This window comes from Esox lucius, chromosome 7 (genome assembly GCF_011004845.1).
Source record: "Esox lucius isolate fEsoLuc1 chromosome 7, fEsoLuc1.pri, whole genome shotgun sequence".
In the NCBI taxonomy this organism is placed as follows: Eukaryota; Metazoa; Chordata; class Actinopteri; order Esociformes; family Esocidae; genus Esox; species Esox lucius.
This window is the reverse complement of record NC_047575.1, coordinates 16533223-16558634: the sequence shown is the minus strand read 5'-3', so window position 1 is coordinate 16558634 and position 25412 is coordinate 16533223. Positions and strand designations below refer to the sequence as shown.

General features: G+C 43.3%; 1 protein-coding gene and 1 long non-coding RNA gene across 9 annotated transcripts in view; one reads left to right on the top strand and one right to left on the bottom strand.

Moving 5' to 3' along the window:
* LOC105010768 (seizure protein 6 homolog) overlaps nt 1-25412 on the top strand; it is a 183940-nt gene that overhangs the window by 99117 nt on the left and 59411 nt on the right. The gene's annotated exons all lie outside the window — the stretch shown is intronic.
* LOC109615990 overlaps nt 5351-25412 on the bottom strand; it is a 35383-nt gene continuing 15321 nt past the window's right edge. Inside the window, exon 3 of the long non-coding RNA XR_002197031.2 lies at nt 5351-5756. This is a non-coding gene — a long non-coding RNA (uncharacterized LOC109615990). The remainder of the gene's footprint in view (nt 5757-25412) is intronic.

The window sequence follows — 25412 nt, the reverse complement described above, 5'->3', positions numbered from 1 at the left end:
TTTAGTAGATTCCTTATGATGCTGCCTAATGTAATAAGTCTTAGTTTAAGACTAATAATAATTCAACTTTATCTGAGTCTATTCATTGCCTGAGCTCTCCTTGCTTCCAATTATTAACATTCAGACAGTACTGACACAATTTTCTAGACATAGATTTAGATTCCGCCTGAATAACTAGCGAAGGGCATTTTCTTGATGCATCATCTATCGCTAACTTTCAGCTTAATTACCGACCATTACAACCTATAGCTCAGGAAAACACACATTTGTGGGCTGGCACTGATTGACTAAATGGATGTTGTTGTGATTTACTCTTAGAGGTGTTTGTGAGAAGTGATGTCACGCCTCCACTTTACTTTGATTAAGTTAGTTTCCTGAAAGCTCATGTACACTGTGACTGTGAACTTGAGGTCCAGACCTGAACAAGTGAGCTGACTTCATTTATCAGTGGCTATCAGAGCGAATTAGAGGGCGGGATGGAGCGAGCGTGAATGTCAGTAGCAGCCATGATCTAGTCAGACAGACGGAGGGAACAGACAGACTCCAGCCAGCCGCTACTTACGCTGATAACCACCTCAGCCTTGATTGGATGGGAAGCGTTGACAAGACTTTGAAGGGCAGACTAACGCCACCGTCTCCATTTACTAATTTTGCTTCTTTCAGCTATCCTGTCTCATTCTGTCATTACAATCTTTGTCTCTCCTCTCAGCCCTATGAAATATTCCCCTGTTCCCAGTCTACGTGATCCTTGAAGAGACCCCTAGTCAGACATATTGTCACCTCTAAATGTATTGGCCATCTTGATGAATACAAAATAGATTAAAAAAAGAACTAATGCAAAACTGAACTATATCTTTTACCCAAAAACATGAAAAATAGTTATGTACAACCCTGTTTCCAAAAAAGTTGGGACGCTTAATAAAAAATTTAAATGAAAATGCAATGTTGTGCAAATCAATTAAATACTATATTCAACTGAAAATGGTAGAAAGACAACATATATCAAATATTGAAACTGAAACATTTCTTGAAAAATATATGCCCACTCTGAATTTGATGCCAGCAACACGTTTCAAAAAAGTTGGGACAGACACAACAAAAAACTGGAAAAGTTGGGTAATACTAAATAACTAAACCTGGTGGAATACCACACAACTAATTAGGTCAATTTTCAATAGGTCAATAACATGATTAGATATTACAAGAACATCTGTCAGAAGCGAGGTTGGGGAGGAGTTCACCACTCTGTGAAAGACTGTGTGGGCAAATTTAAGAATAGCGTTTCTCAATGTAAAACTGAAAAGTTTGGGGATCTCATCATTTATAGCAAGTTATAGAAATATCTCAAAAATAGAGGTTTCAAGATTAGTATCACTTTTAAAAGCCTTTGACAATATATAAAATACATTCATTCAGTTCATCCACGTTTCATCAGCATGTTTCAGCACTTCAGAAGATATAAGTGACACCAGAGTCCTTGGGAACCTCTCTCCAGATGAGAATGCCATTTCACTTCTCCAGATTGCAACCATTCTGTGAGTGGTCATCTCGGGTCTTCATAAAATGATTAGAATGAGCATGCAGTGCAAGCATCTGCCAGTCCCAAGCGGCCTCTGTCCATCAGGTCAAAATCTCTTGGCAGAGTTTATGTTTCTGCTGACTTTAGCAAGTTTCCCTGGACACAAAATATTGGCATAACATCAAAGATCCACTACCATATGCTACTGTTCAAAAGTTTGGGATCACTTAGTAATGGCCTTATTTTATTTCTGTGTTCCAATGGCATGTTGCATTTGCTAATCCAAGTTTATCATTTTAAAAGGCTTGTTGATCATTATAAAGCCCTTTTGCTATTATGTTAGCACAGCTGAAAGCTGTTGGGCTGATTAAAGAAGCAATCAAACTGGCCTTCTTTAGACTCGTTGAATATCTGGATCATTATCAATTCTGGGTTTGATTACAGGCTGAAAATGTCTAGAAATAAAGAACTTTCTATTGAAACTTCAATCTATTCTTGTTCTGAGAAATGAAGGCAATTCCATGTGAGAAATTGCCAAGAAATTTAATTTCTCATAGAGCCGCACAAACTGTCTCTAACCAGAATAGAAAGTGGGAGAGTGGGAGGCACCCATGCCCAACTAAACAAGAGGACAAATTCATTTGTGTGGAGTTTGATAAAAAGCCTCACATGTCATCAGCTGGCAGCTTCATTAAATAGTTCCTACAAAACACTAGTCTCAATGTCAACAGTGAAAAGGTGACTCTGGGATGCTGGCCTTCTAGGCATAGTAGCAAAGAAAATGCCACATCTCAGACTGGCCAATAAAAAGAAAAGATTAAGATGGGCAAAAGAACACAGAAACTGGTCAGAGGAGGATTGGAAATAAGTGTCATGGACAGACTAATCTAAGTTTGACGTGTTCAGATCACACAGAAGAACATTCATGAGGTGCAGACCCAATGAAAAGATGCTGAAGGAGTGCTTGATGCCATCTGGCAATCATGGTGGAGGCAATGTGATGGTCCGGGGGTGCTTTGGTTGTGGTAAAGTGGGAGATTTGTACACAGTAAAGGGATCTTGAAGAAGGGGGGCTATAATTCCATTTTGCAACGCCATTCCGTATGGACAGTGCTTGATTGGAGCCAATTTCCTCCAACAACAGGACAATGACCAAAAGCACAGCTCCAAACTGAGCAAGAACTATTTAGGGAAGAAGCAGTCAGATGGTATTCTGTCTATAATGGAGTGGCCAGCACAGTCACCGGATCTCGACCCTATTGAGCTGTTGTGGGAGCAGCTTGACCGTATGGTGTGTAAGAAGTGCCCATCAAGCCAATCCATCTTGTGGGAGGTGCTTCAGGAAGCATGGGGTGAACTCTCTTCAGATTACCTACAAAATTTACAACTAGAATTCCAAGGCTGTACTTGCTGCAAATGGAGGTTTCTTAGACGGAAGCGAAGTTTGAAGGAAGTCTTTATTTCTAACCTTGTCAATGACTATATGTCCTACTCATTTTTCTGCATTTCCTGTTCAAACTCATTTCATATATGTTTCATGGAAAACAACAGTAATTTCTAAGTGACCCCAAACTATTAAACGGTTGTGTCCATATTTGGCAGTTTGTTAATATTACCCAAAACTTTTTTGGGGGGAAGGAAAAGGAAAGGTGGTCCAGATTTTTAGAATTCCTGAATGGTAGTTTATATTATAGATGATGGGCCAAAGCCACAATTGGTGTGTGTGGTGTGGCCATAGAGCTCTATTTATATTTCAGTAATGGATCGCAAATATATTTTAAATGCATATTTCCATGAAACGCTATTACCTAATTTCTATTTGCCAGTGAACTAGGAAGCAATGACAGGCCACAATACATTTCCTTAAACAGAGAACAGTGAATGTTATTAATTTAATGTAGATTTCCTTCTGTGGTTTTTTTATTTTATTTTTTATTTTGTTTGTGGTGCCAATCATTTTGAATAGTATTATTTTGAGATATAAAAGAACAATCTCTTTCTCTGGACATTTCAATGACGATTAAATGATATAACTTTCCAGTCAATCTAGCATACAATAACTTACTATTTGTATTACAATATTTTAGTCTTTCCCACTTTATAGGAAATAAATAATATGTTGAGTGGCATACAGAATGGAAACTAAAAGTAAAGACATGGCATCAGTGACTGGACTTATGGGTAATCATTTCTGGTAAGTGGATTTAAGCCCCCGTGTGGTTTCCCTTTCCCCTCCTCCCTCAGATAACTCTGTGAGGAGTCGTAGTGAACAGGAGGCTGGCTGGCCTGACAGGACCAATGGTGTGTGCAGCATGCAGGCCTCCTGCTGATAGTCACTCATCATCGAGGGTCACTGTGTACTGCTCTTTTTGCTGTTTCTCATAGATAAGTGGGCCGAGAGGTTATCTGCAGCATAGAGTGGCACATCATAATCTCAGTGACTCACATTTCCCCCGTCAGTCTCTGCTATCTCCTACCGTTACAGTCCACTTCATTCTGATACCCGCGTTAGAATGGCTACTTCCTCCTGGTGAAGATCCTATAGATAGCAGGGCTTTTGAACTATTTCCTTCATTGTTCTGTGGCCTGGTTGTGATAGGAATGGTTCTCAGAAGAGTAAGCCATCTTCTCCGCACAGACACTCCAGCTGGTTGTCAATCAGGGCACTGTCAGCCTAATGGAATTCCACGAGTAATGAGCATTGATATTTCCTATCATTATCTTGTAAATTGCTATTGAGCGTTTTTTAAATTCATAGTGGTCGAATTGCACTAGACGGCACCATTTAAAACTTTAAAATGGTTATTTTGCCCTGGAGTTGTTGGTATGGACAAACATGTTAAAGAGAGATTGAGATCAGGACTGAAGGTGAACATAGATAGTCCTTCTGCTAAATGGTTGGTAGATGTTCCTGAATATAGCTGAGGCGTAAATCTTTGATCTTGCAGCAGGTTTGCTCACAGCATGGTGGCATTGGTTAGTAGATAGAGATGCGCTTCTGAGGCTGATTGTAATGATATAATCTTTACATGCTAGATTTGATTTACTCTCTGTTCGAAACCCATAACCCACTTCTCCTCAGTATAGTTCTGTGGCACACTCTATGCAGAGAGTATACAGTAGGAGTATGAATGTGTTCCTTAAGTCCTAGTAACTTCAAAATGCATAACATAAACCATAAAGATCACCTCTTAATTTACATTCACAATTTTATAACAATTAATAACACCAAAAACAATCATTATTTAAATCTGTGTTCACTTGGCGCCCTCAGTTTAAGAGTAGATTTATGTGACTCATTTATGTAATCTTTTAAGACACTAATCTCGTTTTCATCTTTTCTTGTAGATAATGGAGGCCAGAGAAAATAGATTTTAGCTCCAGCCTGTGTAAATTGATTGCTTCTGCCTTTCTGATCATCTCGGTGTCCTCCTGAAGTTCAAAGTTAAGCTCTGCATCCACTGCGGCAGGGACGTACACTCCTGTTATCCTGCACATTTTCTGTTTCATTATAGAGATTAGGTTTTGTGATAACCAAGTACAATTAGATCAGAACGGCAGTGGTAACAATGACAGTGGTTATTGAATTAATCCACCGCTGTTTAATTTGTAATCAGCATAATCCCATAAGACATTGTGCCACTTTTGTAATGTAATTGAATCATGTGGTAATCATAAAATGTCTCTAGCAAGAATGTTGCCATGCATATTCATCAGCAAGATGGTGTAGTTGACTCACATGGTTTACCTAAAAAGCCTCAAAATGTGTTCCATAGACAATAACGTTCTTTCTTCAGACGTACCTCTACATTTTGTCTTGTTTATTCATGAAACGTTGCAAATGCAGCAGATACCACCAGATTTATAGGTAGTTTCAAACAGGCCTTTTTTACGCAATTTGCTTTCTGCCTCAAGCCCGACATAAGGATATCAATAAGTGCTATTAATTCCGTGTTTACCACCGTGATAGTTTCATGACTAACTCCTCCGCAGTCTGATTTCCTGGACTCCGCCCGAACTCCCCTGTAACAGACGGTGAACACACGAGGCCTCCACTCTGCAACAGTAGGGGCACAGTGGGGCCAGTTGGCCCTTCCTCGGTGATTACCATGGGGAGTCGTAGGAAGGAGGGAGCCTCCCATCCAAGTGTAATTGGAGAAAAACTTTGTGGAGCGTGCTTCTCTCCAGGGTTCTGTTCTCCTCCACCCGTCATTCGCCTGGTAGGGACTCATTATCCCTGCAGACAGACAGACCAGTGGAGGTGAGAGAGGAGAGGAATGGAGGAGAAGGAGAGCCAAAGGCCATGGATGAAAAATACGCTGGAAAGGTTTATTTATAATTAGGATTCTTTATGTGGCTCCGCTTTAATTACACCAAAGCCCTATCGACTGAGACGTCTGGCAAAGTTTCTAAACACGTACAGAGATGCACCCTGAGGCCTCTGAACGCTCGGTAGCCCCTCTCCTATACCAGCACACCAACATGTCTGAGGGAAGGGGAGTCAAGACCATACCTTTTCTGTGTTGGGTCAATTCTCCTCGCAGTGCTCTTGCAATCTTACAAGCGAGGAATAAATATGTATCAGAGAAATTGACTGCAATTAGCTGGGTGGCTCAACCTCACTTCTTCAGCTAACAACCGTGAATACATTATATGTTCTTGTAATGCTCACCACACTTAGAAGCCACATTCTGTAATACAAATGAGTTGGATGCAGCGTCATCCAAATAGAAAACCTCAGAGATTGGTTTGGAGAAAAAAAAATGAATCACTTTGTTCCAATTTTCATTAATCTAATCTTCTTGAATTTCTCTTTCACATAGGAATTGCTATATTTTCTGTGAAAAAGAATTAAGGATTTTTTTTTATCCTCATACAGACAAAGTATCACCTCAACCTGGGAGGGGTTTACCACCGTCTATTAAGTGACAATATCCCAATATATAAGCCAGTTATAGGGTGCATTCGGGAAAGTATTCAGACCCTTTCACATTCTCCATGTTTTGTTTCAGACTTGATTTCTCTAGTACACAGTCTACACACAGTCATACACATCATAATGACGAAGGAAAAACCATAGACATTTGTGCTGCTTATTGAAAATGTTCAACTGAAACATTGTATGAAAATACAGTTGGTATTCAGACCTAAAGGTTCAATAGAACTCACCTGCAGTGTTCTTTCCTCATCTTTAAGATGAAACATGATTGGAGTCCATGTGTGGCCGATTCAATTGACTGGACTTAGAAAGGCACACACACCTATCTGTTGTGGGGGAATCCCATTCAGGGAGCTTGAGGACTCAGAGGGAACACAGCCTACTCTTGTGTGAGTAGGATAGAGCACCGCTAGGGCGGGAACCCGGAGGCCTTGAGCTCATTTTGGAGCTGAAATGTGGGAGAGCAGATGCAAAAAGAAGGGAAAACAGCAGCCGACAACAAGCCTTGGTACTTACAGCGGCGCTAATCGCATAGCTTATGACAGCTCTAGTCAACTGTATCTGCCCCTGTAGAGTACGTAGTACCAGTCAGAACAGTAGTCGTTTTATTGCTTTGTTCTGATCTCCTTTTTTTTGTTTTACACGGTCCAGGACCGGAAAGACTTTGTTCTTCTTTCGTATCTCCTGTTTTGTTCCATTTTGTAAAATACTCCTTGGTATGAAAGAAGAGAAAAGAAAACCCAACTTCAATAGATGATTGTATGGTATTTTATGTCTGTTGTCTCGTTATTTTTAGCCGCCCCACTTTATTTCGCAATGGAAATTCCAAGCCTTTATGTTATATAAGGTCACACAATTCATAGTGCGTGTCAGAGCAAAAACCAAGTCTAAGGAACTCTGTTGACTTCTGACAATTTTGTAAAAGCATTGATCTGGGGAAAATTGCCAATTGCTAAAGCATTGACAGTTTCCAGGACCACAGTGGGCTCCATCATTGTGAAATGGTAGAGATCTGAAATCAGCAAGACCTTTCCTAGAGCTTAAAAGGAAGAATGGGAGACTGCCTAAATTCAGGTGTGCAAAGCTGGTAGAGACATACTCAAGAATATACACTCACCTAAAGGATTATTAGGAACACCTGTTCAATTTCTCATTAATGCAATTATCTAATCAACGAATCACATGGCAGTTGCTTCAATGGATTTAGGGGTGTGGTCCTGGTCAAGGCAATCTCCTGAACTCCAAACTGAATGTCAAAATGGGAAAGAAAGGTGATTTAAGCAATTTTGAGCGTGGCATGGTTGTTGGTGCCAGACGGGCCGGTCTGAGTATTTCACAATCTGCTCAGTTACTGGGATTTTCACGCACAACCATTTCTAGGGTTTACAAAGAATGGTGTGAAAAGGGAAAAACATCCAGTATGCGGCAGTCCTGTGGGCAAAAATGGCTTGTTGATGCTAGAGGTCAGAGGAGAATGGGCCGACTGATTCAAGCTGATAGAAGAGCAACTTTGACTGAAATAACCACTCGTTACAACCGAGGTATGCAGCAAAGCATTTGTGAAGCCACAACACGCACAACCTTGAGGCGGATGGGCTACAACAGCAGAAGACCCCACCGGGTACCACTCATCACCACTACAAATGGGAAAAAAGAGGCTACAATTTGCACAAGCTCACCAAAATTGGACAGTTGAAGACTGGAAGAATGTTGCCTGGTCTGATGAGTCTCGATTTCTGTTGAGACATTCAGATGGTAGAGTCAGAATTTGGCGTAAACAGAATGAGAACATGGATCCATCATGCCTTGTTACCACTGTGCAAATCATTTCAAATTGGTTTCTTGAACATGACAATGAGTTCACTGTACTGAAATGGCCCCCACAGTCACCAGATCTCAACCCAATAGAGCATCTTTGGGATGTGGTGGAACAGGAGCTTCGTGCCCTGGATGTGCATCCCACAAATCTCAATCAACTGCAAGATGCTATCCTATCAATATGGGCCAACATTTCTAAAGAATGCTTTCAGCACCTTGTTGAATCAATGCCACGTAGAACTAAGGCAGTTCTGAAGGCGAAAGGGGGTCAAACACAGTATTAGTATGGTGTTCCTAATAATCCTTTAGGTGAGTGTATGTATGTTGTGATTGCAGCCAATGTTCTTCTATAAAGTATTGAATAAAGATCCTGAATATTAACTTACATTAGATATTTCTGTAAATGTTTAATACATTTGCACAAATTTCTAAAGACATGTTTTCTTTTAGTCATTGTAGGGTATTGTTTGTAGACTGCTGGCCAAAACATGTAATCTATAGTGGGGAGAACAAGTATTGGATACACTGCCTTTTGCAGGTATTCCTACTTACAAAGCATGTAGAGGTCTTTATCATAGGTACACTTCAACTGTGAGAGACTGAATCTAAAACAAAAATCCGGAAAATCAATTTTTTTTATAATTCATTTACATTTTATTGCATGACATAAGTATTTGATCACCTACCAACCAGTAAGAATTCCGTCTCTCACAGACCTGTTCGTTTTTCTTTAAGAAGCCCTCCTGTTATCCACTCATTACCTGTATTAACTGCACCTGTTTGAACTCGTTACCTGTATAGAAGACACCTGTCCACACACTCAATCAAACAGACTCCAAAATGGCCAAGACCAGAGAGCTGTGTAAGGACATGACATCTTCTTCCGCTTCATCCGGGGCCGGGTCAATAAAATTGTAGACCTGCACAAGGCTGGGATGGGCTACAGGACAATAGGCAAGCAGCTTGGTGAGAAGGCAACAACTGTTGGCGCAATTATTAGAAAATGGAAGAGGTTCAAGATGACAATCAATCTCCCTCGGTCTGGGGCTCCATGCAAGATCTCACCTCGTGGGGCATCAATGATCATGAGGAAGGTGAGGGATCAGCCCAGAACTACACGGCAGGACCTGGTCAATGACCTGAAGAGAGCTGGGACCACAGTCTCAAAGAAAACCATTAGTAACACACTACGCCGTCATGGATTAAAATACTGCAGCGCACGCAAGGTCCCTCTGCTCAAGCCAGCGCATGTCCAGGCCCGTCTGAAGTTTGCCAATTACCATCTGGATCATCCAGAGGAGGAATGGGAGAAGGTCATGTGGTCTGAACACTCTCTGTGTTTAAAGGAAGAAGAAGGATGAGTACAACCCCAAGAACACCATCCCAACCGTGAAGCATGGAGGTGGAAACATCATTCTTTGGGGATGTTTTTCTGCCTAGGGGACAGGATGACTGCACCGTATTGAGGGGAGGATGGATGGGGCCATGTATCATGAGATCTTGGCCAAGAACCTCCTTCCCTCAGTAAGAGCATTGAAGATGGGTCGCGGCTGGGTCTTCCAGCATGACAACGACCCGAAACACACAGCCAGGGCAACTAAGGAGTGGCTCCGTAAGAAGCATCTCAAGGTCCTGGAGTGGCCTAATAGAAAATATTTGGAGGGAGCTGAAAGTCCATATTGCCCAGCGACAGCCCCGAAACCTGAAGGATCTGGAGAAGGTTTGTATGGAGGAGTGGGCCAAAATCCCTGCTGCAGTGTGTGCAAACCCGGTCAAGAACTAAGTGGGAAAATCTGCAAAATCGGCAGTGTATCAAATACTTGTTCTCCCCACTGTAAATGAAGCCTATAAAACCACAATGTGGAGAAAGTCGAAATAAATATTATCAGGGGTAAAAATGGGTAAAAGTCACCTCTAAGTATGTGTTTAGGCGACAGGTACAGTTTCCAAAGTTAGTCTGAGCATCTGAATGAGGAGTGTTTCTGATCAAATAAAGCCTTTTGGTTAGTTATCAGCTCTCTCCAGGCCACCTGGCTCTCTCTGATCCATTCTGCTGCCTTACCCACTCATCTAGCTGGCTCATTCTCTAGCGGTTAATGTCTGGGACACTCCTGTTACATACTCCTGTGGACTCTCCAATCTCTCGTCAGACGGGCCTCCTGTCCCCACTTCTGATTAAACAGGGACAGAATGGACAGAACGGAGCGAGAGGATCAAAGAGAAGGAGAGGAAAAGAGAAAGGAGAGTGATGGCACGAGGCGCTGAAGGGGAATGAAGCAGAGAAACTTTGAAGCGTCTCAGAGTCAGTGGTAGATTTCTACTGGAACCACAAAGCATTGTTTGGAGAGGATTTGCCATGAGTCTGGACGCAGCATCATTCAAACCAGAAAGTAGAGAGGGATCTGTCACACCAGCTGCTCCTAAGGTCAAGGTACACTGATATCATCTCACTATCATACTGCGATTAGTCCCATTCCAGCATCGCACAGTTATCTTTTTACCTTCTCCTTCACCTTCTCTCTCTGCTTCCCACTCTTCCCTTTCTATATCTATCACTATCTCCCCCTCGCTCCCCTATATTTTACTCTCTCCCTCTTTTTCCCTCTACCGCTCTCTTCCGATCGATTTCCTGGCGTGATTTGACAAACGCCCAGGGGTGTGTTATTGGGAAACAGGGACCAATTCAAATCAAAGTGTATCAGGCTCCCTCAAAGCTATGCAAGATACAGCTGTGAGAAAATGGGGGTGCTTTTAAAAGCTGAATAGTTGTTCAATGGGATATTACCACACAAATCACTTGAAATACTGAGCAAAATTGTGTGCTACAATGTTTCAGATATTATTAGATTAGATTGGATTAAACTTTATTGCCACTGAACAGTGCAAATACAGTACAACGAAATGCAGTTAGCATCTAACCAGAAGTGCAAATAGAGGGCAGAAAATCTATAAGTATTTAAGTATATGAATACTACAAGTGGAATGTGCAGATGTGCAATGAAGGCAAATGCAGTGCAAATGGCACTTCTAAATGTGCAATTAAGGCAAATATAATATTCTATACTAATACAATTGCTTAGGTAAGTACGTAGTAGCTGTTCCACACAGAGATAAACATGGATAGTCAAAATTATCTGTTTATTTTTATCGGCTCAGTATTTCAGAATGTTTTATTTAGTATAATTACTTTAGGGTTGAAGTGCAGACTGCCAACTTTAATTTGAGCGTATGTTGATCCATATCAGATGAACCAGACATTGCAGCCCTTTTTGTACATAGTTGGCCCATTATAGGGTGGTAATGTCTGTCCTCTATCTTTCCCAATGTCCCAATCAATAAAATGCCTGGAATGTTTAGTCGGAGTAATGTCTAAATGGGAGTAGATAGGAAACTAATTGTACTTATTTTTTTGCATTTGTGTGTGCGTGTGTGTTTCTGATTAAACCACATAAAGGGGACAGGAATGTCCTTAAACTGGTGAAATCTGAAATGTTGAATAATGGGGACAAAAATGAAAATTATGCAAATGAACATAGTAGATGCAACTAGCACTGGGAGCAGGTGGCTACCATGAATATGATTAAACATTAGCATCTATGATTTGTGAGTAGTTTATTTACAGACGTATGTTTAGTCTTGAGTCTTGACTAGTGACTTATTTTATCCACTGACCACGGAATTTGACAGAAATGGATTTGATAACAGGAGGTAAAACAAGAAACAAGGGAGTTGCTTGAGTCATGACTGCAGTGCAACATAGACTGGAGACACAAATATGTGTCATTCATCAAAAGATGCTGTAACAACATTTCATTGAGTCTCTGTCCAGATGCCACAAAATCAATAGGTTCCCCTAAACATTACTGGTTGATTTTACGGCTTTCATTATTTCCCCTAAGTGCATGCTCCAAAGTGCCACATAATTCAAGACATTTATCTTCAATAAGATGCCGATTATCTGTCATACCCCAGGTTGTGTTTTCAAATACTAACATGGTAGTTTTATGTAGCTGTATTAGCTGTGCTTTTAAAATAAACTAATTAAAATAAAAAAGGTATAATTAAAAACAAATGCATCAGCCTCCTCCATCAGAATGTTTATACTGTTGATGCTTGATTAGCTAAGGAATATTAAGACACTGCTATCTTCATTTTCTGACATTAGCTGTCAAGTAATCTTTTGGGGGGTATAATGTGATGGTTGTCAACAACCGTTGATCTATTCGATGTAATGTAGCATAGAGAAGTGTTTACAGCTCACACTGACTCAAGGTTAACGATTGTGGTTTGACGGTGCCTTAGGCCCCCTGATACTGTGACTTCGATCAATAGTAATGTTAATAAACACTGCCAATAGCTTACACATAGCTACTATCCCTTGCAGAGAGAATTGCTCTATTGATTCCGGCACTTTCCTTTTAATTCCACTGTTTCTGACTAAGACAGCTAAATGCATTTGGCATAGACCCTGACAAACCACGGCAAGATGAAGAGGGAAATGTCTGTGTTTGTCAGTGATCTACATTTACCCATTCAGCTGACAAATGAATAGTGGAGACAGGCAATACGTTACGCCAAGATTTCAGCAGGAGAGATGTTTAAGCTTTTCTCTGACAAGAAATCCAGGAACTCATGCGTTTGCAAATTCACCATTAATAAACAAACAGAGTCCCCACAAGGAGCCACAGTAACAGCATACATATTAGCTTTTTGCCACACTGATCACTTCTGAGGGAGGCTGTGTTTGTGAATTATTTAAGGACACATTCTTTCCCGACGGGTTGTCTAGGTGTTGAGTAAGTCAGTCAGTCATTTTCCCTCCAGCCCTGGTCCAGTTGTACCTCCTCCCCCTCCCAATAGAGTAGCAGGCCACCCTGGCTGGGGAATGAGGAATGAGGCCAGCTCCTGTAATGGAGGCTCGGGTAGCCGCGCTGGCTTTAATGAACTTGATATGAGATGAGGAGAACCTTTCATCTGTTGCCTTGGGCCTGGGGGGAGGGTGGCAGGACATAAAGGAGGGTTGTCCGCTCCTGATGAGCTTTTTAGGGTGTCAGGCCTGGGCTGAGATGAGGTTTCATCCCTGGAGGAATGCTTTCAGGTGACACTAATTGCTCCCCCAACCTATCTAGCTGTCATAAAAAAAAGAAAAAAGTGTCTGAGACGGTGTCCTCAGCGTCTCTGTCAGGTCTGCAAGGACATCATGAGGCGTGATGAAGAGGGCCGAGGAGAAGCACATGCATGAAAATAAGCAGAGAAATCACTAATGCATGTATTCAAATCTATGCAAAACTGCACCCCGCCGCAAATAATACATTGAAATGTCCGTGCCTGTGCGGCAACTCAGGAAGCAGGAGTCGATTGCTCATATAGCGTGAATCTCATGTCCCATAACCATATTTCATAAGAGTTTTTTAAAAAGATATGCAAAGGGTCTTACTTTAACCTCTGTCCCTTCTGTAAAGGCCTACCTCAGCGAGACAGCATAGCCTTAAGAGGATGTTGGCCTGGTATTTTCAATGCAAATTCATTCTTGATTCCTTACCCCGTCAGTGTGTGAACGCCGTTTTGAACTCCACCGATTCAATGCGTTTCAACCCACCTGTAAAAGCTGAGCTGCAGTAACAATGGGAGACATTGCCATTGTCCAGCATTTCAGCTATTAACTGCAATGCAGACCAACATTTAATAGACACAACACTGGCTACGGGCTTTACAGTTTAATTCTCCGTCCTGGGGTGTTCTGCTGATTATTCTGCCATCATTGTTTGAGACGGACCTGTTATTCTGAATGGGGAAAATGAATGTGTTGATGATGAGGAGGTGAATGTTCAACCCAGATAACCAGACAATAACAACAGCAGTGGCAGCTCGGCCCGTCGGGGGGGAAGTGTGAGGGTAGATTCCACTTCCTGCTCGGGCCCCTCTTCCTCTCAGATGATGTTCACAAATAATAACAGAGGGAGTGAGAGGCCCCGGGTGGAGTCACTGTAGAAATCTGCCTTTAGGACCCCTTGAGATCAGCAGACCCCCGTCTCCCCACTCAGTTAAGAAAATAGAGCATCCTAGTCTGCAGTGGTTTCAGACAGGAAAACAGTACCTGCAATTTGAGCATATTGGGGCAAACTTATTGTTGGTGAATATATTTTCTGCAGCTGATTACTTGCATTCATATGGATGTCAGGAGTCGCCCATTGGCATTACACACAGACCCACCCGGCCCCAGCCAATGGCTCCACAGAGACATTTGTATTGTTATAGCAGCGCACCACCAGATGTTTTCCACAGTAAAATTAGAAGGGAAAGTGACTCCAGTGAACGTTGTCTTAGCCGTAACGCATTTGCCTGGTTGTAAAATGATGTAAACTCCACGAATGATGGCGTTGAAGCTTTTATACCCTGATTTTTATGATTTGCAGTGGCTTTTCGGACTGATTTATCTGAAGGCATATGGCAAATGGTGCTCTGCTATCTTTAAGCCTTCACTGTCAAAAGCTTTGCACTACATTGCAGATTGCTGTGATTTATATGCGCACTAATGAAAGTTAAATGGATGTAAACTCCTCTCTGTTTTTATAACCATAGCCTGTTAACATTAGATCAAAGGAAACCGTGTGTTAAAGCAGCAGTCCTGGCGGAGCTGACCCTGTAGCACATCAGTGACAGTGTGGACCCTGGTCATAGTTACTGCTGCATGTCAACTCCTTATCTGGCTGCGTCTCGTGATAAGAAACTCTCTATTGTGTAACTTGGGACTTTCTGTGGGGCGGTTTTGGTACCTAGAATACTTAAAACCGCAATAAACACCAACGGTAATCAACATAAAAATGTGATTTATTGATTTGAGATGGTCTTTAAAAAGGTAGGGTTACTGACGTTCTGATAGGGTTACTGACGTTCTGATAGGGTTACAGACGTTCTGGTAGGGTTACTGACGTTCTGATAGGGTTACTGACGTTCTGATAGGGTTACAGACGTTCTGGTAGGGTTACTGACGTTCTGGTAGGGTTACTGACGTTCTGGTAGGGTTACAGACGTTCTGGTAGGGTTACAGACGTTCTGGTAGGGTTACTGACGTTCTGGTAGGGTTACAGACGTTCTGGTAGGGTTACAGACGTTCTAGTAGGGTTACTGACGTTCTGGTAGGGACTGCTGCTGTCGTTGCTTTAAGGGGAAGCAGGTTCCACCATTGGGTTGTCAGGATAGAGAAGAGCTTTGACTGACCTGACCTGGAGATGCTATCCCATTGAAAACCTGTGGTGGAACAATGATGAACTTGGCACGGATTAGGTGTTTGAGCAGGGCATGAATGTAGGCAGGGCAAGAGCCTCTTCCTGCTCTGTAGACAATCACTGTGGTCTTGCAGTGGATGCATGATACACAGAAAACGTGAGCTTCCCTTAATATATATTTAATAATTTTAATTTAAAAGTTGTATTTAACAGGAGCAGTGTGCAGGATTCTCTTTTTTTCTCTCTTATTCTATAGAGACAGAATAAATATGTGTGTGTGTGTGTGTGTGCGTGTATCATTTATTATTACAACTGGTTGTCTACATCCACATTGTGTTGTTCAAACAGAAACTATTTCCTGTCTGCTGTTTCTGTATTCTGATTTGTCCATGGTCTGTTGGAGGTTCATGTGGGCCTGCTTTTTCCTTGTTAAATGGTCTGTTCATTAAAATCTTTTGATTTAGGTGACAATGGCTGGAAAGAAAGAGGTGACACAGCCATGTTCGCACATAATTGTGATGTGGGCTCTGGAAGTGTTTTAATGGAAAATAAATGGAATTGAAAGAGCACCTACCCAGAGGACAGGACATTGAATTATATGCCCTGCACTTTACTGTTTTAAATTGCATTCTTTTTTTTTTTGCTGCATATTTCTGTTTGATCCGAATACAAATGTGTATTTACGGTCATGTGGAAAAAAAGTACACCCTGGAAAAGATTTTTGGATACATGGACATTTATGCTGTACATTCATTGATAATCATTACCCAATTTACCAAATTGCACACAATGTTTTTTATATAATTTATTACTATGAAGCCATTTATACAATTAAACACAAATACAATTTTCTTAGGCAGAAGAAATTTACACTACACTACATTTACCATTCTATAAAATGGATAAAGTTTGAATCAGGTGCACAAATACAGGTGCAAATTATTACAAAAATCATTGGAGAGTAACTTGGAGGGTCCAGCCTTTAGAATTCTTGCTCAGGTTTGTTCCTTATTTTTGTTCATCTTGCTCGGGTTTGTTCCTCCATATATACAGTATGTTCCCCAAACGTCAGGCCAGTACATGCTCACAGAAGTCTCTAAGAACCCAAGGGTATTATCAAGGGATCTACAGTCCTCTCTTGCCACAATCAATGTTGAAGTGCATGAGTTAGAAAGAGACTGCACAAACTTAGATGAGAGGTCAGGAAGGAAGAAGCCTCTGCTCTCAAAAAACAATATTAAGACACAACTGACGGCCACCCGACCCCACCTGGAAATGACCAAAACTACTGGGACAATGTGGAGAGATGAGTCAAAAGTGAAGTTGGTTGGCCGAAATGCCAGATGCCATGTTTGGCTGAAGTGAAACACTGCCTTTGTACAGAAGAACCTCATACCAACTGTAAAGCATCATAGAGAACCATGATCTCCATATTGGACCAGAGAATTCTTGAGTAGAATGTGAGGCCACCTGTCTTAATGCTTAAGCTGAACCAAACATGGATCTGGCAACAGGACAATGATCCAAAACACAAAGCACTGGTTTATTAGAGAGGCTAAAAAAGAAGAAATGGAAAGTTATGGATTGGTTGTGTCAAAGCCCAAATGTCAATGCTATCTAAATGCTTTGGGGGAATTTGAAGTAGGCCGGTCATGCAAGAAAGCTTTCGAAGTGGGCAAAAATTCCTCCCAGTCGATTTAAGAGACTGATAGACAGTTACAAGTAGCAGCTGGCATAAAGTAATTTCAGACGAAGAGAACAACGCCAGCCATTGACACTAGGGATCTACTTTTTCCCGCCCAATGAAAATGCATTTTCATTTATTTTTGATGAACAAATGATGGCAAAGTATAATCTTTCAGTATAATTTGTTAAATTACATTACCTTCTATCTGTTTTGTAATGGGCGCGAGTGCACCCTCATCTGCTGTATCAGGGTTACACCAAAGCCCCCAAGGGGCTGTCAAGTTCTGGAACATTCCGGATGTAGCTAGCAGGCCCTGCCCATGTGCCTTCTATCAGGCTGGGCATACTAGGGCCCAAACAGAGCACCTCGGGGGAGGGGAAGACAGGGATAAAGAAGAAGAACAGGACCATGCAGCAACACTCAGGGACACCCCTTCCAGCCTCTTCCTGTCATGAAGCACCACCCCAGCGGGAAGCCATACTAAGGAGGAGGAAGACAGCCAGGGGAGGACAGTGCAGAGGACACCCAGGTTTCAACAGCCAGCACCCATTCTTCCTGAACCGCCACCGTGAGTCCTTCGCAGAGACGATTGCAAGCCCAGGAGCGGTTTGTCTGTTTATTTTGACCTCCTCTATTTTCATGAAGAAATCACCCTCCTGGGACCTAAAGCCTTGAGATGTTTCCATTCCCTGTGTTTCTCTGCCTTACAGTAATGTATTTTGTCTCTGAAAGAGTCTGGTCTATCTGTAAGCTCTGTCCTGACCCAGTGTCTCCATCTTGTCAACCATCTTTGTTTCTTTCTTTCTCCTATAGCTGACCCAGTGTCTCCCTCTTCTCAGCCATCTTTGTTTCTCCCTTGAGGAGTCATCTGCTCCAAGACAATTTTCCCACCACCACTTCTTTCCAGTCAATTTGTATTTGACTCCAGTTAAACTAGTTGACTCCATTTATAACTATTTATTCTCAATTATGAGCCAGATGCCACATTTCATGCGTTTCTGAAGAAATAATATTTACGTTGTCTTTTTTGGCAAGCTCCTGTCTGCACATCACAGCACCACATAACATGGGCTCCCATCACTAAGCACACAATCCAAAGTAAACAACAAGTCCAATTCTAAGCAGGTCGCAAACATAGAAATAGAACAACACCTCTTAGTGCAAAACAGCAGAAACCCAGAAGCTTGCCATCGTTGTTGTTTACTTGGACCCGGATACCCTGGGCTCTTTTCCCAATGGTATTCATTTTGTTGAAAGCTTCAGGGCTATAAAGCGGGCCTGGTGTCATTATGGACCTGTAGTACACAGTGCTGTATGGGGATAATCTGAGCTCTCCTCCCTGTGGTCCCCTGGCTGCGGAGCCACTAGAGATAACAGGGCCTGATGTCTCCAGGCAGGGACAATGCTTCTTAATTGAGGCAGGACAGCTGTTCCTGGCTGTGATGACAGGTCCCAGGGTGGATGACAGATGACAGGCCCTCAAGGACCCATGCTATCTTTCCAAGCACATTCCTCCTGCCTTCTCGTCTGTCCCTCAGGAAGCTGCCATATATTGCATATGTATGCAGGGCAATGGCGCAGATCAGAAGTCTGTGTGCCGCCTCATAGCCATCACCACTCATTACTGCATTGCACGGTATGTTACTGTAGCTGTATGCTCAAAACATTTCATTGTACGGTATGTTACTGTAGCTGTATGTTCAATATGTTTCATTGTACGGTATGTTACTGTAGTTATATGTTCAATATGTTACATTGTACAATATGTTACTGGAGCTGTATGTTCAATGTCTCCTTCCTATGTTTGTGCACATGCTCTCACAGAATGAACACTTTTCGAAGACCTGATCTGTTCAAGGACCTGGCTTTGAGTCAGGGGCAAAAATAGAAAACTGCATGTCTTTTTCTCATCCCTTTGTCTTTCAAGGTGCTTGCATCTCAGTGGTTCTAGTTCCTATAGAAGACCAGATCTGGGCTGGTCTGCTTGCGCACACATTGATTCAACTTTGAGAGGGTTTGCTGTTCTCGGTTGTGTAACAGTTCTCCACCACAGTTAATCCTGCTCTGTGCTACTTTGTCCACCTTTCATCTGGGATTGAGAAGACTAGTCAATCCTCAAGTGCCCAGAACACTGAGGAAATCTACACAGTATGGAATATATTCTAATAATTTACATTTCTTTTGTTTGTGCTCTGTCTCTGAACTTTCAAACCAAACAGCTTACTTTGCCCTACAAATCAAAGGGGTAAAATGGGATAAAATGGGATGCCTATTTGGCTTAGTTTGTAGTGGGGAGAGTGTCAGCTATAATGTACAATGTTTTTATGAAATCTTTAAATGAAACCTTTGGTAACACTTTGCTGTTGATTTCTGTATCAATGCATGTTGTCTTTAAAAACTTCATAACAAATAAAAATATAAATATATATAAATATTTTGTCAGTAGAGCCGGCAGCTTGCAATGCAAGGGTTGTGGGTTAGAATCTCACATGGGGCCAGTATGAAAAAGGATAAAAAAGTGATAAGTGACTGCTAAATGACATAAATGTAATGGCATGAGATTTTTGACAACAGCTGATACTAGTTACTACAGATATGTATGGGGCAGCAGGTTAGCAGTTACAAAACCTGACCAGTATCCAAAGTTTTCCTGGGTCAAATCCCAAAGGCAGCAAGGTGAAAATATGTTGTTAATTTCCTAATCAAGGAAGTTAATCCTAATAACATGTATTGTTGTTGTTGTAAATGAGTGTTCTCAGTCAACCTACTTGGTGAAAAAATAAGAATATGTATGTATCATTAAAGGCTCTGATAAGGACACAAAATGAGTTATTCTCTGGCACAAAACAATCATGCCTCTGAGGTTAACATAGCCCAACCATCTCATACATTTAACTTCCCCATGTTTGTCACAAGGTAAAAGAGAAAACCGTACGGCAGATGGGGAAAGGTACTGTTGTTTGTTGTTCCTATAAAGGCACTAGAAGACAGAGAAGAGAGCCAAGAGCTAATCCAGTCACAGCTCCAGCGAGCATGCTGAGAGCGACGTCTCCTCCGTCATGTGCAAAGAGGTTAATCATATAAAAAAAACATTGTTTCAATGTAAAAATTAAAAAACATTGTAATCAATGTTAACCAGCCTAACTGCAGTGTACACATGCCATGGAACCATTGCTGTTTCATGACCTGCTGGCCTCTTTATTAACTTTATTGATTCTGCTTCACAGTGCTCTCAATCATAGCCAATGACTATGTGTACATAATGTCCTGTAAAATATGTGTATATATATATATGTATATTTAAAAAAACTTCTAAATTGATTTGCATTTTAATGTAAAACATGACTTAGTACTTGGTGGCAAAACCCGTATTGGTCACCAGGTTTACACACATCTCAGGAGGGATTTTGTCCCACTCCTCTTTGCAGATCTTCTCCAAGTAATTATTAAATAAGTTTTGAGGCTGACGTCTGGCAACTTGAACCTTCAGCTCCCTCCACAGATTTTCTATGGGATTAAGGTCCGGAGACTGGCTAGGCCACTCCAGGACCTTAATGTGCCACACCTTTGTTGCCTTAGCTGTGTGTTTTGGGTCATTGTCATGCTGGAATACCCATCCACCACCCATTTTCAATGCCCTGGATGAGAGAAGGAGGTTCTCACCCAAGATTTGATGGTACATGGCCCCGTTCATTGTCCCTTTGATGCAGTGAAGTTGTCCTGTCCCCTTAGCAGAAAAACACCCTCAAACCTCCATGTTTGATGGTGGGGATGGTGTTCTTGGGGTCATAGGCGGCATTCCTCCTCCTCCAAACATGGAGTTCAGTTGATGCCACAGAGCTCGATTTTGGCTTCATCTGACCACAACTTTTTCACTCAGGTCTCCTCTGAATCATTCAGATGTTCATTGGCAAGCTTCAGACGGGCCGTACATGTGCTTTCTTGAGCAGGGGGACCTTGCAGGTGCTGCAGGATTTCAGTCCTTCACGGCGTAGTGTGTTACCAATTGTTTTCTTGGTGACTATGGTCCCAGCTGCCTTGATATCATTGACAAGATCCTCCCATGTAGTTCTGGGCTGATTCCTCACCATTCTCATAATCATTGCAACTCCACGAGGTGAGATCTTGCATGGAGCCCCAGACCGAGGGAGACTGACAGTTCTTTTGTGTTTCTTCCATTTGCGAATAATCGCACCAACGGTTGTCACCTTCTCACCAATATTAATGCATACTTCTGTTTAGAGACCATGCAGAACTAAACATGGTCTCTGCATATACACTCACCTAAAGTATACATTTATGAGATTTGTAAATTATTCCATTCCTTTCTTACTCACAATTTGTACAGTGTCCCAACTTTTTTGAAATCGGGTTTATATATATATATATATATTTTTTTTTTAAATGTTTTATACACTTACCTAAAGGAATATTAGGAACACCTGTTCAATTTCTCATTAATGCAATTATCTAATCAACCAATCACATGGCAGTTGCTTCAATGCATTCAGTGGTGTGGTCCTGGTCAAGACAATCTCCTGAACTCCAAACTGAATGGGAAAGAAAGGTGATTTAAGCAATTCTGAGCGTGGCATGGTTGTTGGTGCCAGACGGCCCAGTCTGAGTATTTCACAATCTGCTCAGGTACTGGGATTTTCACGCACAACCATTTCTAGGGTTTACAAAGAATGGTGTGAAAAGGAAAAAAACATCCAGTATGCGGCAGTCCTGTGGGTGAAAATGCCTTGTTGATGCTAGAGGTCAGAGGAGAATGGGCCGACTGATTCAAGCTGATAGAAGAGCAACTTTGACTGAAATAACCACTCGTTACAACCGAGGTATGCAGCAAAGCATTTGTGAAGCCACAACATGCACAACCTTGAGGCGGATGGGCTACAACAGCAGAAGACCCCACCGGGTACCACTCATCTCCACTACAAATAGGAAAAAGAGGCTACAATTTGCAAAAGCCCACCAAAATTGGACAGTTGAAGACTGGAAGAATGTTGCCTGGTCTGATGAGTCTCGATTTCTGTTGAGACATTCAGATGGTAGAGTCAGAATTTGGCGTAAACAGAATGAGAACATGGATCCATCATGCCTTGTTACCACTGTGCAGGCTGGTGGTGGTGGTGTAATGGTGTGGGGGATGTTTTCTTGGCACACTTTAGGCCCCTTAGTGCCAATTGGGCATGGTATAAATGCCACGGCCTACCTGAGCATTGTTTCTGACCATGTCCATCCCTTTATGACCACCATGTACCCATCCTCTGATGGCTACTTCCAGCAGGATTATGCACCATGTCACAAAGCTCAAATCATTTCAAATTGGTTTCTTGAACATGACAATGAGTTCACTGTACTGAAATGGCCCCCACAGTCACCAGATCTCAACCCAATAGAGCATCTTTGGGATGTGGTCGAACGGGAGCTTCGTGCCCTGGATGTGCATCCCACAAATCTCCATCAACTGCAAGATGCTATCCTATCAATATGGGCCAAAATTTCTAAAGAATGCTTTCAGCACCTTGTTGAATCAATGCCACGTAGAATTAAGGCAGTTCTGAAGGCGAAAGGGGGTCAAACACAGCATTAGTATGGTGTTCCTAATAATCCTTTAAGTGAGTGTATGTAGTGCCAGTCAAAATTTGGACACACCTACGAATTCAGGATATTTCTTTACTTTCACTATTTTACACATTGTAGAGTAAAGCTTCATTTTGCTGTCATATACTATATTAGTTAGAGCCTGAGTTAGAGCCTGAGTTAGTGCGTGAGGTTGAGAGGTTCCGATTAGAGGTAGTCGGGATCACCTCTACGCACGGCTTGGGCTCTGGAACCACACTCCTTGAGAGAGGATGGACTCTTCACCACTCTGGAGTTGCCCATGGTGAGAGGCGGCGGGCTGGTGTGGGTTTGCTCATAGCTCCCCAGCTCTGCCGCCATGTGTTGGAGTTTACCCCGGTGAACGAGAGGGTCGTTTCCCTGCGCCTACGGGTCGGGGATAGGTCTCTCACTGTTGTTTGTGCCTACGGGCCGAACCGCAGTGCAGAGTACCCGACCTTCTTGGAGTCTCTGGGAGGGGTGCTGGAAAGTGCTCCGACTGGGGACTCTATTGTTCTACTGGGGGACTTCAACGCCCACGTGGGCAACGACAGTGACACCTGGAGGGGCGTGATTGGGAGGAACGGCCCCCCTGATCTGAACCCGAGTGGTGTTCAGTTATTGGACTTCTGTGCTAGTCACAGTTTGTCCATAACGAACACCATGTTCAAGCATAAGGGTGTCCATCAGTGCACGTGGCACCAGGACACCCTAGGCCGCAGGTCGATGATCGACTTTGTTGTCGTCTCATCTGACCTGCGGCCGTATGTCTTGGACACTCGGGTGAAGAGAGGGGCGGAGCTGTCAACTGATCACCACCTGGTGGTGAGTTGGATCCGATGGTGGGGGAGGAAGCTGGACAGGTCTGCTGGGAACGTCTGGCCGAGTCTCCTGTCAGAGAGATCTTTAACTCCCACCTCCGGCAGAGCTTCGACTGGATCCCGAGGGAGGTTGGAGATATTGAGTCCGAGTGGACCATGTTCTCCACCGCCATTGTCGAAGCGGCCGCTCGGAGCTGTGGCCGTAAGGTCTCCGGTGCCTGTCGAGGCGGCAATCCCCGAACCCGGTGGTGGACACCGGAAGTAAGGGATGCCGTCAAGCTGAAGAAGGAGTCCTATCAGGCCTGGTTGGCTTGTGGGACTCCTGAGGCAGCTGACGGGTACCGACAGGCCAAGCGGGCTGCAGCCCGGGTGGTTGTGGAGGCAAAAACTCGGGCATGGGAGGAGTTCGGTGAGGCCATGGAGAAGGACTATCGGCTGGCCTCGAAGAGATTCTGGCAAACCATCCGGCGCCTCAGGAGAGGGAAACAGTGCCCTACCAACGCTGTTTACAGTAGAGGTGGGCAGCTGTTGACCTCAACTGAGGATGTCGTCGGGCGGTGGAAGGAGTACTTCGAGGATCTCCTCAATCCCGCTGACATGTCTTCCATTGAGGAAGCAGAGGATGAGGGCTCAGTGGTGGACTCGTCCATCACCCGGGCTGAAGTCACAGAGGTGGTCAAGAAACTCCTCGGTGGCAAGGCACCGGGGGTGGATGAGATCCGCCCTGAGTACCTCAAGTCTCTGGATGTTGTGGGGCTGTCTTGGTTGACACGCCTGTGCAACATCGCGTGGCGGTCGGGGACAGTGCCTCTGGGATGGCAGACCGGGGTGGTGGTCCCTCTTTTTAAGAAGGGGGACCGGAGGGTGTGTTCCAACTATAGGGGGATCACACTTCTCAGCCTCCCCGGGAAAGTCTATGCCAGGGTTCTGGAGAGGAGAATACGGCCGATAGTAGAACCTCGGATTCAGGAGGAACAGTGTGGTTTTCGTCCGGGCCGTGGAACACTGGACCAGCTCTATACCCTCTACGGGGTGTTGGAGGGTTCATGGGAGTTTGCCCAACCAATCCACATGTGTTTTGTGGATTTGGAGAAGGCATTCGACTGTGTCCCTCGCGGCATCTTGTGGAGGGTGCTTGGGGAATATGGGGTCCTGGGTCCTTTGCTAAGGGCTGTCAGGTCCCTATACAACCGAAGCAGGAGCTTGGTCCGCATTGCCGGCAGTAAGTCAGACTTGTTCCCAGTGCATGTTGGACTCCGGCAGGGCTGCCCTTTGTCACCGGTTCTGTTTGTAATTTTTATGGACAGAATTTCTAGGCGCAGCCAGGGGCCGGAGGGTGTCAGGTTTGGGGACCACACGATTTCGTCTCTGCTCTTTGCAGATGATGTTGTCGTGTTGGCCCCTTCTAACCAGGACCTTCAGCATGCACTGGGACGGTTTGCAGCCGAGTGTGAAGCGGTGGGGATGAAAATCAGTACCTCCAAATCCGAGGCCATGGTCCTCAGTCGGAAAAGGGTGGCTTGCCCACTTCAGGTTGGTGGAGAGTGCCTGCCTCAAGTGGAGGAGTTTAAGTATCTAGGGGTCTTGTTCACGAGTGAGGGAAGGATGGAACGGGAGATTGACAGACGGATCGGTGCAGCTTCTGCAGTAATGCAGTCGATGTATCGGTCTGTCGTGGTGAAGAAAGAGCTGAGCCGCAAGGCGAAGCTCTCGATTTACCAGTCAATCTACGTTCCTACTCTCACCTATGGTCATGAGCTTTGGGTCATGACCGAAAGGACAAGATCCCGGATAC